General features: G+C 36.4%; 1 protein-coding gene and 1 pseudogene across 9 annotated transcripts in view; both read left to right on the forward strand.

The window, feature by feature from the left end:
* SEMA6D (semaphorin 6D) overlaps positions 1–16,610 on the forward strand; it is a 584,591-nt gene that overhangs the window by 24,870 nt on the left and 543,111 nt on the right. The gene's annotated exons all lie outside the window — the stretch shown is intronic.
* Positions 69–667, forward strand: LOC137218983 (rRNA 2'-O-methyltransferase fibrillarin pseudogene; annotated as a pseudogene).

Raw genomic sequence — 16,610 nt, forward strand, 5'->3', positions numbered from 1 at the left:
TTCTTCCTATTATTATTATTATCATAAGGAAGTTTATGCTTAGAGTCTTACAAGAATACAGATGAGGGATGATAGGAGTTCACCTCTGCTTAACCCCCCAGACTAAAAAAAGCAAAACCCCCTTCCATTCCAAACTGTCTGCAGCAGTCTTGGGCTCTGTGGACCAGATCCGCATCAAGCCAGGGGCCAAGGCGCTCTACCTCAGGGCTGCCTTGGGTACCACGCTCTCCCATGTCTCTGACATCATAGGCCAACAGGGTCTGGTCTGTGCAGTTGAGTTTTCCCACTGCCCCGGCTGTGACCTCATTAATTTGGCCAAGAAGAGAACCAACATTATTCCTGTCATTGAAGATGCTCAGCACTCACACAAGTACCACAAGCTCATTGCAATGGTGGATGTGATCTTTGCCGACATGGCCCAGCCAGACCAGACCCAGATTGTAGCCCTGAATGCCCACACCTTCATATGTAATGGAGGACACTTTGTGATTCCCATTAAGTACAGTTGCATTGACTTCACAGCCTCTTCCGAGGCCATATTTGTCTCTGAAGTGAAAAGTTGCAACAGGAGACAATGAAGCCCCAGGAGCAGTTGACTTTAGAGCAATATGAAAAAGACCACCCTGTGGTCATAGGTGTGTACAAGCCACACCCCAATGTGAGCTGAAGCCCAGCACCGTCTGGACTGGGCTAGATTGCATTGCTACTGTTAATGCTACTGTTGCTGATGTTAGACTAGGTGATTTTTAATTTGTGATTCTTTAGAAGCTTGTAGGCTGTTGTTTTCTGTGCTTAGTAGATGGGTAACGTCTAGCCACTGTACTATCCACTACACTATACTGCTATACATTCTATTGTTTTCCACTTATACATTCAACGTATTAGGAACAATAGAAATTATAAAGCAAAAAAGAAACATTAAACAATTTTTAAATGTCTTTAATTGTTCATTTCTCATCATGGCTGTAACGGACCCAAAAGTAATATTAATATTCAATTATATTTGGTTCAATCAATAGGCTTCCTGCTCATCCCTGGGCAGAAGTTGGCGTGGGCTGCTAAGAAGTACTCTGGCATCAGATTCAGAATACTGGGTTCTCAATCCAGGCCTGCTTCTGACCACCAGAGTGGTCTTGGGCATGTCATGTAATATCTCTGGGCTTACTATTTTCATTTATAATTGAGATTGTGTTGAACTCTAGGGATAACTAAAGCGCATCCCCTTCTAGTGGTTTATTTCACTCTGCCTCTGCTCCAAATTTGAGTGGCAATAAGGCAAGAATATTTACCAGTAAGGAGTCTAATTACTCTAATTTCAGGATGCTGACTGGGCCACAGACCTAGCAGGTGGATCTCTTCTTTTCATCTGCTTTCTCTTTGAGACACTCACTGTCTTCTGTGGTAGCCTGGCCCATGACCATTCTATTATTACTGACAGGTAGAATTATCTTGTGTTTCCCAAAGTATCCTCTATATAGAATATTAATTCAATAAAATATTAATAAATACATCAGGAAAGTATTTCCATGATAAAGAAAAAGATTCAGAATTAAGATGTTAAACACATTTAAACTGGTTATTTTTTTTGACTACTCAGAATCTGGACTATGCAGATGTACACTGTGAATTACCAATATGAGAATATAGTACAAATTGCTTCCAAAATATTTTGATCATGGAATCCTCACCTTCAAGAAATATCCCAAGGGATCAGTGTTCCATGGAATACACTTTTGCAAATGTTGGAAGAATATTTACCAGTTTTGGTTTCTAAACAAGTGTCAACCATGTAATAAGCAAGTTTTCTATTAGAGGTTCTATAAGAAAAAGTAGCTTACCCTAAGACACAATCATTCAAAATGGGAATTTTGAAAACTTTGTATATTTATCCACCACTACAGTATAACACATTCTATTCTTTCAATTCAAAGATCTTGAGAACACTGTAAAATTTCTGAATATTTTATTTATTTTCTAATTTTTAAAAATTTTTATTGGAGTATAGTTGATTTACAATGTTGTGTTAACTTTCTGCTATATAGCAAAGTGAATCAGTTATATGTATACATATATCCACTCTTTTTTAGATTCTTTTCCCATATAGGTCATTACAGAATATTGAGTAGAGTTCCCTGTGCTACACAGTAGGTCCTTATTAGTTATATATTTTATATATAGTAGTTTGTATACATCAATCCCAATCTCCCAATTTATCCCTCCTCCCTTTCCCCCCCTGGTAACCGTAAGATTGTTTTCTACGTCTGTAACTCCTGAATATTTTATTTAGGAATGTATACAAATGTGGGATGTGAGGAAGAAATCTGAAGCCCAAATCATTTCTTGGTCCCTGTTGCCTGGCTAAGTCTGTTGTACTGGTCCTCACCAGTGCTCACGTGCGAAACAAAAACAGGGCTTAACTCCCTGCCACCCAGTTTCTAAAAGGCTGTCAATCCTGACTTGGTCTTTTTGTATAAAAAGAAAAGATTGAAATTGTTACTCATGCCTGATTCATTGGACCAAAGGAGCAATTGCCAAGATCTCATCAAACCCTTAAAGTGTAATGGCTGGCAGTTCTTGTTCCAGTATGAATATTAGATGTTTTTCCTGAATGAAAGAAAACTTACTGCATTCCCTTTCTTTAAAAAAGGGGAATGGAGTAAAGAACATTAGATCACAAGTCTTTACTGGTAATAGGTGTTATGTTTCTGGAAAGGTGCTAGGTCTATTCCCGCATGGCCTACCCTTTGTTTCAATGTAGTTAGCTTCTTAAATTCTATAGTATTTTGTCAAAATAATGGGAGATTTCACTGGCTTTTACTGTATCCAGACATTAGTGGAGCCTTGAATAGGTTTCAAATAATAATTCATCCAAGCCAGATTTGAATCCAGCAACGTACAAAAGAAGGTGGAGTTACTGAAGGTAGTCATAAGTAAATAGAGGATATTATATGACTTCTTTTTCTTTGAAGATGCAAGCCTTGATTTTTTTTTCAGGATGGGCATTCATGACCAGTTGATATTTCTTTGGCCAAGTAGTTATGTGACCAAACCAGGATTGCTCTGTTATTTTAGAAGGCAGTCCTTTAAAAATCCAGCCATTTGGCAATGTGAATTTGACAGAGAAAATGATGGCTAAGTTAAGCCTCTTATCAATAATACCAAAGATTGTTTAAAAATAGCATACTATTTTTTTTTAAATAGAAGTAGGCTAACAGAAGTGGCTCAAAATGTTAATGCCCGTATAATTTCTGATGATATTTTTTAAAAGTAATACATGTACGTGATTAGAAAATTTAAATTGTATGTAAGTACAAGATAAAATATAAATGTCTCACAACCCCACCCTCCATAGAGAAAACTACTATTGATTTTTGCATTTGTGTGATGCCTAATGATAATAATAACAATAACATATCAGCGTCCATCCATCACTGTCTGTCTCATGTATCAATTTGAAAACCATTCAACTTTTCAGGTTGCTTAAAAAAAATCATATCATGCACATACTTGTACATCTGGTGGTTTTCACATAACTTTATGTCTTGGAACTCTTTCCATTCTAATAATAATGGATTTACTTCATTCTCTATAATGGCTACATAATACTCTCCCACAAGATCTATCATAAATTATTCAATCAATGGGGACAATTTCTAAAGTTATCTTGCACATAAAATAAGAATATATTTTCCTCACCTTGTTTTAGCCCACTGATAAGTTAAAGTAGTATATTTCCAAGAATATATTTTCTTATTAAGATACACAAATATTCTTTAGATATGTGATCCTAATTTGATAATGTTTTGAAATATATGTAGCCTAAGTATCCATTAGCATAAATAGTAACTATAGGAGGTTTGAAAGTCAAAATTGGCAGTTATTCTCCTAAAGCCATATATAGAGAGGATCTGGAATAGAAATGTTGTTTTCTGTGGCGATCTTGAATCAAAGAGGAAAACACTGAGCCAAATTTACTTGTGATCACAATTTATATTATAATCTGACAGACCAAGGAGTTAAGAGTAGGAAAGGGAGAAAAGGAAACAATTGTTGCATGAGCTTTATGTACCAAGGACTGGGTTAGGTGTTAACACATTATTTTAGTTAAGGGATTATTGTTATTAATTATTTAATAATTAGCTTTCCTGAAGTTATTTCCAGCCACTATGAGATGGATATTGCAGACAGTCAAGAGTCTTTATTATTTCCTTAAATGTACTCTCATCCATAACAGTTCTGCCTCTGTGACTGATGATAAAAACTAGAAAGGAGAAAATATTAAGAAGGCCAAGATGGACTGAGATTCTTTCTAATATCAACAATAACCTGACAGGGCTGTAAAAGGTACATGAAAATTAAGTTATTCTTTCAAACCTACCAACCTAGCAAATTTTAATGTCAGCCTTGCAGATGATTATGATCACCAGATATAAAGCTTAGGAAAAAAATTAGGACATATGCAAGGGTAATTAAGAAACTGGCAAATTAAAATTTAAACGAGGACTTTCAATAATGGCATTATTGCAGTGCATTTCTTCACTGACTGATATTGGGCATTATCTATTCTTTCATCACTTTGTTGTGTGTACCTGTGAAAAGGCATTGGGAAATTTCACTTTAAGAAGATAAGAAAGAAGTTAATCAGTCAGACCTTTCTGCTTTCCATACTGCAATTTTATCTCTGACAGTGACACTTTCACCTGTACTTCAGAGGGTGGGTGATTATGAGCATGAATTATTGAGCCCAGTAAGGATTCAATACATGATAGCTATTGTTATGATGATCACTGTTACTACAGTTTTACTTTTGGCAGTTCACTCATTTCTGGCTTCCCTTAATAATGAAACTATCAGTCATTCATTTTCTATAATTCTGTTTCCTTTTAAGTCTATACCATCTCTCAAAGTAACACATTTCATATGTTTGTTGCCCGATATATAAAGTAGCATTTCTTTTGTTTTTACATGCCTTAATGACATGACACCTCATTCTTTAATCTGTTCTTTTTTTTTTGATAAGTCTATATTGACTGTATGAACACCATTCATGATCGTATTGATGTCAAGGAGTAGTGAAAGAGTATGGCATGAGATGTCGTGTAGATGTGGATTCAAATCTTATCTGAGTCTCTACTGTTAGGTCAATAGCAATTTGGGGGCTGTGAAGATTAAGTAAAATGACACATGGAAAGCCTATAACAAAGTGCTTGACAGATAGTAGGTGGAGAGAAAATATTATTTTTCTGCTCCAGCACCACCCTACTTCTTACATTCTTCCCTTCCCTCCTTTTGGCATTCCAGCATGAGGGATCCTATGGTTCTAGAGGAGCACTGTCTAATAGAATTTTCAGCAGTGGTGGAAATGTCCTATATGGTAGCCAATAGCCACATATAGCTATTTAAATTTAAATTTAACTTAATTAAAATTAAATTAAAATTTCAGTTCCTTATTTGCACTAACTGCATTTCAAATGCTCAGTAGCCACAATGCTAGTGGCTACACATATTGGACGGCACAGATATAGAACATTTCCCTTAAAGTTCCATTGGGCAGCATTGCTTTCAAACTATAGGTTGTTAAGTGTGACTAGTGTGATTGCAGAACTGAGTTTTTAATTTTAATACATTTTAATTCATTTCCATTTAAATTTAAATAGCCACGGGTGGCTACTGGCTACCACATTGAACAGCACAGTTCTATAGTATCACAAGCACTAGTCAACAGCTTTGCAGATTTTAGGCATTTTTAGATTTTATCTGATGCCAGAGATTCTGAAAAGTGGGTAGATTAACCTATCAACTCCAAGTGTTTGTAATGTGTTTTTGGTTTCCTCTTCTCTAGTCTGACTAGGCTTAACTCTGCCCACATCTGATGTTCTTCCATGCTTAGCTGCCCCCAGTTTTTTAATTCAAAAACCTTTATATATATCTCATTGGATTTTACTGAGCTCACTTATTTTTAAATCTAGCTACAAAATCGATAAAGGACTTTTTGTAGTATACCTAACGTTGTTTGGTGAATGACAAGGTTTAGAGAAAGTATATGAGAAAATGACAGTCTGTATGTAGCAGGGGGTCTTAACTACAGAGATACAACACACTGATGAGCTGTGATCACTTCTGAGGTGTGTGGTGAGTAATTTGTTGCTGTTAATAAAGTGTCAACATTTGCAAATTATTCCCCTTTTTATTTTAAGAAATTAAAGTAGTCTTGATCACTGGTATAATGATGTTGGTCTGACTTATTTACATCCTGTCATTCTCTCTTGAATGGGAAAGAAGTGTCGTGTGGAGTTATGTCTGGCACATTGGTCGTAGCTCCCATACCTGGGTTCACTTATGAGATTGGGTCATTGATCAGAATGTTATCCATGCATGTCACTGTGGTGAAAACTGTTGAAAACATTATAAGCATTGCGATGTCAAGCAATACATTATACTGATGCTTGGTCATGGGAACCAAACGTTTCTCCCTCACTGCCTGAATCTTGTTTTAAAAAAATTAGATGACAGCTATTTAATAATTAGACTGTTTTAACTGTAAAAAGTCTGTCTTAAATGAATGTTTTTTTGAGATGAAATAGGGTCAAGGATTCATCTGTCAACAGAGAGAAGGGAAAGGTGATGCAGTGGAAGAAGTATTAGGGGGGATTAGGACTAAGTCGAAAAGCGCAGAGTCTGGAAGGCTTCACAAGCAAAGAGAGGTTAAACATTTAATGTGAAAGGAGGAAAAGGTCATAGGAAGACATGTCTGAAGGTCAGAAAACAATATAATATTGCTAACAGCATGCAGAATGATTATTTAACTGAGTTCCCTGAAATGTGTTCAGGTTTTTGTTTGTAGACTCTGAAGACACTTGTGTTTAGAATACACATAATGAGGAAATTTGGCATCTGTTCTTGTCTAGTTCCTTTATTTACTTATGGGCAGAACAAAATTGTTATAGAAAAGATGACATGTTAGAAATTCTCATTGGTTTCTGTAATCCAGTGAGCCCAGATACAAATAAATGATCATCTACCAAGAAGTTTCCTCCTGAGGAAAACTGTAATCACTTCTAATTCATCTTGTTATTAGGGTAAACTGCATCAGAAGATTTATATTTCCCAGTTTTCTCAGGATAGAGTCTGAGTTCATTCTAGAAAATGGCAGATGGGCACAAGGACCATATTAGACCTTCTAACTGCTGGAGGAAAAGGGAAGCTTGGCTAATGTAGTATCATCTGCCCATTTAGTTTGTTTTTTCTTTGCTGACAGTTACATGGATTTAAAAGCCTATTAGGGAAGAGCTGTTCTGTCTGTAAGCAGTGGAAGCACATGATCTGATGACTGTTCTATAAATAGACCTAAGCTTCATTTTAGATAAGAATAGGTTTTCATTTATTTGGAGGCTAATTATAAATTGGATCGACATTCCTTTTGATGGACAATTCAATTGCATTTAAATTCAAATTAACATCTGCTGTTTATACTTTATATTGTACAATCTACCTGAATCTAGACAGAAGCTGTTAAAGATCTGTGGCTAGAGAATCTTTGTTCTCTGAAGAGTTTAAAGGAAAAAAAGAGCATTTTCTAAACCCTCGTTATTGGAGCCAGACCGTAGTTGCCCTTGAATCCAGGATGCTTCCCTTTGTCCACAGTGTATTAAAGCGGGTTGTGCAAATATGCACAAATACATTTTGCTACAAAGGGGATGTTAAAAGTATTTGGCATTTTTCAAATAATATGTGCTTTGAATGAATAACACACATTATGGTATTCATATATTTTTCAGATACTGTCTTAAGAATTTAGTTAATATACGTTTATAAGTACATTTCACTCCATAGATATATTAATTCTATTCATACATGAATTCATTTATAGCTATACTTCATATATATGAACCACATACTCATAAATGGTAGTATATATTGTTGGATGGATATATACAGATATGCATGTATATATATAATAAATCAGCATCTCAGAATTGCAAAACTGGAAATAATTAGCTACAGCTTCTCATGGTTTTGGGTATTTTGCTTTTTTGTAAATTCTCATTCACTTACAGACCACATGATAATATTATAGATATTATAATATTATAATATCAAATGTTGCTAAATGCCTGAAGAATGCGCTTTTCACCGGAAAAGCATGTAAAGCACAATGACACCGGAGTAGAGAATCAATGCTCAAGGGTCACTATAAAGTTACGGGCAAAGACATACAATCCACTTATTACTGTTACTTTTTATTATAGAGCTGTAGAATTGGCATTTCCCCCAAAAGTAATTAGACAATTTATAAAATGACAAGAAGTTCTTATGGCATGATTCTCTGTCTAAAATCAGTCCTGACATCTAATTTAAAACATTGAAGAGGTAACTGATCCTGTTGAATGGTCACTTTTATCTTTTAAAAATAGTACTAGGATGGTCTTCCTTATTATTTGAGAAGATTTTAATGTGAAATAAGCATAAAATTATTTAAAAATACAACGTTTCGCATGAGCTTGAATAAGACTTCAAGGCCTTTGAATTATGTAACTATTTACTAATTATTTGTTTGACAGACTGTGGTTTTAAAGCTTCAAAATATGTAAACAAATGTTAATCATTAACAGTCATGAACTGAAATGAATAAATGTGAGCCTTTAAGAAGATCCTACAATGGGCACAGAGTTCAGAGGTTCAGTGTTCCAAATCCCTTGAATCTTCCCTATGCAGCGTCTAATCTTCTCCTTAAATATTAAAAGCTATCTCATGCTCCCTAACAATTCATATACCCAGAATTCTTCCTGGTTTACAAAGACCCAACACCTACCTTCACATTTTTCTCCTACTGATGCCCAGAATGCTCCATGAAAGTTGGAAATGAAGGGGGTGAAGGCAAGGTTGGGGAATTGCCAGAAGAAGCTGACTGACTGGCTGGCATACGGGACGCACTGAGCCACTTTGCAAAGTAGCATGAACAGGGCATGAGCAATAACCCCATGTATTGCTCTTAGTCTTGCAGGATCAGAAAATGATTTCTTAGCTCATCAAAAATGCATCTGTCTCTCAAGAAGGACTCAAATTAACAAAAATTCAAAAACATATATACACAAAGACACATAATCCTGAGTAGTATGTTTAAAACCAGATTGCCAATTTATTAATTCATAAAAGAAAATATAACTTTTACACATGCCAGAATATTCTTTTTTTTTTTTTTTTTTTTGCGGTACGCGAGCCTCTCACTGTTGTGGCCTCTCCCCTTGCGGAGCACAGGCTCCGGACACGCAGGCTCAGCGGCCATGGTTCACGGGCCCAGACGCTCCGCGTCATGTGGGATCCTCCCGGACCGGGGCACGAACCTGTGTCCCCTGAATCGGCAGGCGGACTCTCAACCACTGCGCCACCAGGGAAGCCCCAGAATATTCTTAATAGCATAACCAGGACATATTCTCTTGAAAGCCAATTTAAGAGAAAGTCAAATCATAATCAGAAATTTGCTAAAGAAGATGAAGTGGCTGATGGTTAAAAAGTGTTCCTTAAGAAAAAAATATGCAAGACCCATGAAAAACAAAGAGCCAGTTCCTTAATTTTCAAAGAGTTTGTACAAATAATTAAGAAAAAGCTAATGTGAATTTAAAAAATAGGCAAAAATATAAATACCTAATAAGTGAAAAAAATTTAAAGAAAAATAAATACAAATGACCAGGAAACATATAAATAATGATAAATGTCATACATAATTAAAGAAATGAAAATTAATATAAGATGCAATTTTTATCTTGTAAGTTGAGCAAAAATTTAAAAATGCAATGATATTTAGCATTGGTGAGGATGTGAGGAAAGCAACCATCGCAGTCAGGAATTCTAATTCACAGGACCTTTGAGCCAGCAACTTCACAGCTCAGGATTTAACCTAGTAATACACTTGCAAAAGGATACTAAGATATCTGAATGGGATGTACCTTGTAATAGCAAAATACAGGAAAACAATATTCCCCTTCAACAGGGGATTGCCAATAAATTAATTGTATTGAACGGAATACCCTGCGTTGGTGAAAAGAATAAGTTAGACCTATTGATGGTGATGTAGAAAAAGCTTTAAGATGTATTATTAAGTGATATAGAAGGTATGCATTACATGTTCTCCTTTGTGTAAGTAATAGTTATATGTATTTTACTAGAAAAATACAGATAAAAAACTATAGGTGGCGGGAGATGTTTAGCTTTCATTTTATACCTTCCTGTGCTGTTTGAAAATTTTCATATCATTTGCCTAGATTTAATTTAATTACAGTCAAATATTTATTTAAATACATTATATGTGCATATGTATACATGTATGTATATATATGGATACACATACAGACACACTTTTGAAAAGTAATATTTAACCAAATAACTTGAAAGGATCTTCCCCCTATAAAAGTGGCACAACCTGAATGAAGTCTGTTAGCTGAAAATGTTTTCTGGTCACTCCTTGATTGGTCACTGACTTTACCACATTCAAAATTCCCTTCTTTCATTATTTTCTTGTTATGTGACTTTGGACAAATTAATGAATATTTCTGAACTTCTAGGTTGTTTTATTGTTTATTCTAGGTAGTATGAGAGAAATGCCTTTATCAAAGAGATGCTATAAGCATTAAATAATAAAACTACTATGCACATAGTTCAATGTCTGGAATCTAAAGGACGCACCATAACTATTAGTATTTTTTACTCATCCAACGCTTTTTTGGTTTTTTTTCTTCACAATGCCCCTTCTCCCCTTTTTCACTACATCCTTGTCTTCTACCACACGTGGCTCTGCTCTGAGAACCAGAGTTAAAGTACTTTAGTCAACCATTTTATGGGCCAAATATACTCTTCTGAGGTGGCTTGAGAATCTAACCACCATCTCTAAAATTGTTTCCAGGAAGTGGCTCACAAATTAAGTTTTGGAACACAGTCCTTTGAAAATTGGAGGGTGCCTGGACTGTGACTAACAGTATCAAAGATGCATTCTTTCTCCATTTTGCTTTTTATCTACAACTCAGTCATGCTTTTCACTGCTTCCAAAGAATGTGATTGAGCTTTTGATAAAGCTCTTTCAATTTAAACACTATGAGAGCCAAAGCAAAGTGTTTATGGAGATTATGCTTTGCATTCAACATAGGGAACTGGCAGTGTAGATTTATTGAGCACTTGCTATGAGCCAGACACTGTGTCAGTTGTTTGATTTGTGTTATCTCATTTAATCTTCACAATAGCCCAGTGAGTCTATTGTAATTATTACTCTTACCATCCTCTAAAACAGGAAATAGGTTCAGAGAGGTTAAGCAACATGGACAAGGCCATGTAGCATTTTTTTCCTTTTTTAAAAATTTTTATTGGCGTATAGTTAATTTACAATGTGTTAGTTTCAGGTGTACAGCAAAGTGAATCAGCTATACATACACATATATGCCCTGGTTTTTAGCTTCTTTTCCCATATAGGTCATTACAGAGCATTGAGTAAAGTTCCCTGTGCTATACAGTAGGTCTTTATTAGTTATCTATTTTATATATAGTAGTGTGCAAGTGGCAGAATCAAAGTGCATTAACAGATCCATCTGGTGCCAAAGCCCATGCCTTTTCTAGTGGTTGCTAACTGATTGAAATTTGCCACTCCAAAGATTTTTGTGTCTTATTTCCAAAAATGTTCTTTATTATTATTTTTTGTGTGTCAGCATTGACATTACAACATTTAACCCATAGATAGTCCTCCTATACAGCTTTAAACTTGCTTTTTAAGGAAGTAAATTTTTTTGACCTTGGTAGAGTAATTTTTCAATCACTGTTTTATAGAAGAATACTTTTTTGGTTAGCAGGAGCCATTATTGTTTGGATGGTTGCCCATCCTCTCATTAAAGATCTGGAGTTAGTAGTGGATTGTCTATAAGTATACTGTGTCAAGATGCTCACTACTCCTCTCCACAGCTGTCAGAGGTGGACCGTTACATGGAGACTCCCGCCATTCACAGAAGCATATTCAGTAAGATATGATGAGGAGGCTAGAGGTTGCCAGGTCATAAACACTGTTGCTTTAGCATGGCTAAATTCAAGATCTTCAGAAACATGATATAGGATGCTTTAAGAATCTGTTTTTTATTGCACTTTTCTCCTTATGGACTATGGTTACCTCCCTCATCCTGCAGTGTGCCTAGGACTATAACTGTTTGTTCAGCATTAGTCCTGTGCACAAATATGAGGTGTGCAGTTGAATTTTTGTGCTACTTCCATTTTGTATTGCCTGTCAAAATCTTCCACTCATTTTTAAGCGCAAAAAAACCAAATGTTTTTGGGTTACCCACATTCCGTTCATCATTGTGTCCACTGGGGCGAGATAGAATTATATCCTGTGCTTTATTATATCAATTAGCTATTGCTGCATAACAAATCACCCCCAAAAGCAGTGGCTGAAAACAATATCCATTTATTTTGCTCATGATTGTGCAGGTCAGCAATATAAGCTGGGATCCACTCTATACTTTCACTTGTCTTGGCTAGACTTCTTTATGGTTTGATGGTCAGCTTAGGTCAGCTTTATTGATATTGGCTGGGCTCTCACAATGTCTGAGGCCTTGCCTGGGACACATGGTCTAACTTGACTCTGATCCACATGGTCTCTCATCCTCCAGCAGCCTAGCTCAGGCTCATTCACATGGCAGCTGGGCAGAGTTCCAAGAGAACTAACAGATGCTGGCAAGGTATCTTAAGGTCTGGGCTCAGAACTGGCACTCTGGTATCTCTGCAATATTTTATTGTCCAAAACAAGTTGCAGGGCCACCCCAGATACAGGAAGTGGGGGAAATATATTGCACCACTTAAAGGGAGGAGCTGCAAAGCCACATTGCAAATCATGTGGATACAGGAAGGGGTAGAGACTTTGGGTCCTTTCTGTAAGCAAACATCCAAAAGTTCCTTGTTTTTGCTCTTATCTGTCAACAAAGTAATTTTTAGCTCTTGGCTAATCTATGCCCAGGTACTGTCCTGGTGAGCTAGCTGACTGCAGTGACAGATACACAATGGTTTATTTGTGATGTTTAAAAGATGCATAATGAAAGAGCCTGTGATTAGAGTGGTTACCACAGCTGATGTCCTCAGTGGAAAGGCTGTAAGCACTCTCATCTGTGCAGGACCCAAGCTGACTATTTGGGATTTATGAAATCCCTGCCAGAGGAGTTTGGCGTCCTGAGCTAGGTATCAGGGGATGGGCTCCCCAGAGTGCTATAATAGGATGGACACTTTCTCAACTGTCTCTGATAAAAAGCAGGGCAGGTTATCATTTTCTTTCCGCAACACTTATTCTCAACTCTCACTGCTGCCAAATAATTAAAGCTGAAATCAGGTCTTTCTGGTCTCTCACAGGTGTTTGCTAGCTAATATGCTAACCTGGCTAGACAGCTAAATAACTTAATGCAGGTAAAATACATGTTTACAGGAAATCCTAAAGCAGTATCAGGAAACTTTTGTTCTACAGAATATTGATCCTCTGTGATGTTCCTTGAAAAATGGATCCTGAGATAAGATAACTTTGATCAAATTGATCATTCAATTAATAATTAATACATGTGATGACTAATCACAGTACATGTTAGTATACTGAAGTATCTGGAAAAATCTTCCCTAAAGAATCGTAGCTACCTAATGGGCTAGTTTTCCTGGTGTGTCTTCCTGTACCACTCCATTTTCCACCCTTGTGTGCCCTGCTCTGGGTCCCCTGGAGGCTGACCCCTGTGAAAAGACTCATCCAGGCTTTGTGTCTGCTGACCTTTTATTGGGTTTAGCCAATAGAAGACACCTGCAGAAGTTAAAAAGGGCAGAAGGAGAATGATTTTTTCTTCACAGCTTTTTTTGCTTTGGTGCCAATTCTCTGGCAGTAGCTGGCTTCCTTCATGACTACAGCTTTTTGGGCAGGTCCTCGCCATGACTCCAGCTTACCATGGGCTCTAGAAACACTATTTCTCCTCCCCCATTTCTGCGCTGGGCTTCCCGGTTGTTACTACTCCCTGGGCGCTTCTGCATCCCTTATTTCATTAACCCTGCCTGCACTTCCTTAAGCAGTCTCTTCATTAAAGTCTGTTCCTAGGGGTTCTTAGCTTGGGAGTCTAAGGACCCCAATGACATCTATAGATAGAAAACAGGGGATTGGAGAACTTGGGAGAAAAAGCTTTGAACTTGCTCAGTAAAAAACTACCCCTTTATTTTCCCTAACCCCTAAAAGAAATTGATCTTTTCTTTCAGCTATGAATGTAGGCAAAAGACGTTAGCAGCACCTCTGGCTTTGTCATCAACAGATAACACAGATATTTTCATATCACGTTGTAGGTTTTGTTGATATCTTGAAATAGAATTTATTGTTATTACTACTTTGAAACTACATTAGTTATGAGATCTGATGCTAGAGCATGTTATTTAAATAGGTTAGTAAAGAAGCACATTTATTCCTATACTAAAAATTTGTTTTTAAAATATTTTGTTAACTGAATTTCAATTTAATTGGAATCCTTTTGTAATCTTTGTGTATTTTATTTTATGTGTTTTCTGAAATTGGTTTCATAGACGTCACCAAACTCCCAAGAGTTTTAACACACACACACACACACACACACACACACACACACACACACACACAAAGAGATTAAGAACTCCTGAACAATCTGAGTGAATTATATTTCCTGCAGGGCCATAACTGATATAACAGAAGATGAGCTTCCCAATTTATTTGACCAGAGAACCCATTTTTCATGTTCATGGAACTAGTCTTTCACAAAACGCACTTAGTAAAAGATATCCTACGGGAATGACCCATCATATGATATTTCCAGAAATAGGAGCAATCAGTCATGAAGATGTCTGGTCAGAAAGAGGCTATTGCCCCTCAGGTCCCACTGGGTACAGGACACAGGCTTCTTAGACTTTCTCTGCCACTTATACTTTGCCAGCTTGTTTCCTTGCCACATATTTTCCTCTTACGTTCCATGTTCTTGCCAATTATCCTCTTTCCCTATATAGTCTGTGCTTGGACACCTCTCCAGTGTCCTGAACCCTGTTTTCACAAGCCCTCCATTTTCATTCCCATGGTGAGAACACACTTGTGAATTACAATATTGGCTATAGCCAAACACACCCAAAATAAAAACAGTGACCCAATAGCACCAAGAAGTCTCAATATTCATTTCAACCTGGAACAAATCTATTAGTGACTCTGCCTTTGTCACTGAAAACATAATTTAGTCCTGTTAGGATAGTCAGACAGTCTCACATATTTTTTCTTTATCTCTGGTTCCCTACTAATTAACCACGAACAGCTAGATATGACCACTACTGTGATATTACAAATGCATGATCTCCTCCATTAACTCTGTTCTTTGAGAGCAACATTTCCCTTCTATTTATTTTAGTATTCTCAGGTCCTAATACCAGGAGTTCAGTTATGCCTATTGGATAAATAAATGAAATGCAAATTTAAGCTGGAGCAAGGAGGGTTTGCTTTGTCAACAGATTTAGTGACTGAAAGACCATACTAAAGGAACTTTAAGGACAGCATTCATATTTTGTTCATCATTAGACCCACTGAGGATCACGTGCATAGTGTTGGATTCTTACTGACTGGGGCATGATCCCAGGTTCCATCCATATTTCTAGAGCCACAGTTAATAATGTTTACCCTTTAGAAAGGTTAACTACAATGCTGACCATTCTCCCTGAATGTTTTGTTTCTTTGCAGTATTTATAAAATCTTTACAAGGGTTGTGATCTTCTTTGATATTTTTGGACCCGTATAGATCAATGCTGAAACCTTTCTTTGCTAAGACTAAGCTTCCAAATAATAATTCTTTCTTATCTTCTTTAAGAAATAGAGAACAAACTTCTGTATTTATTATTTTAATTGCATTATATGTAGTATATCATGTGTGTATATATATATATATAATATTATGTTATATGTAAACATTCCAATGTTTTCCTTCTTGGTTAATCATCCACCTTCATTTTCCCCACCCCCCCCTTTTAACCGGACTTCTTGTTTGAAATATGAAAAATTGTGTTTTAGAAATTATCTTATTAAAGTACTAGGAATCATAATGTTTTAATTTATGAATTATCTGTATCTTTTACAGTTAATTTTCCTACTACACTTACCCTTTGAGGGATGTTTTCTACTTTTTATCTGTTCTTTCTGTTTTCTGTCTGTAACTTTTTCTACGAAAGGTGTTTACAGTGTCTTTTTCCCCAGGGCTTTTTAAGGGTCTTATTGAAGTTTGAGTTCTCTCCAGGTTTTCTCCCTTTGATTTTCTTTTCTTTTTCTTTTTTTTTTTTTTGGTCACCTGTGGCAGCACTCTTTAAGGATTTTTACACTGAAGTCAGTATTTTGAACAGAGCTTCACATGACCAGTTTTCCGACATCATCTCCTGTCAGATGGTTCCAAGTTACCCTTCAGGTTTGAAGTGAGAGGTTTAAAAATTGCCACCCTGTATGTTCACTCTAACCATTGATAAATAAAGTGATCATGTGGTTCTGTCTTGCTTTTTTGGTGGTCACTAACCTTACTGTGAAGTCCAAAATTCCGTCTGGGAAGTAAAACTCTAGACAGATAGGG

The sequence above is a fragment of the Pseudorca crassidens genome, chromosome 1 (genome assembly GCF_039906515.1).
Source record: "Pseudorca crassidens isolate mPseCra1 chromosome 1, mPseCra1.hap1, whole genome shotgun sequence".
NCBI classification, from domain to species: Eukaryota; Metazoa; Chordata; class Mammalia; order Artiodactyla; family Delphinidae; genus Pseudorca; species Pseudorca crassidens.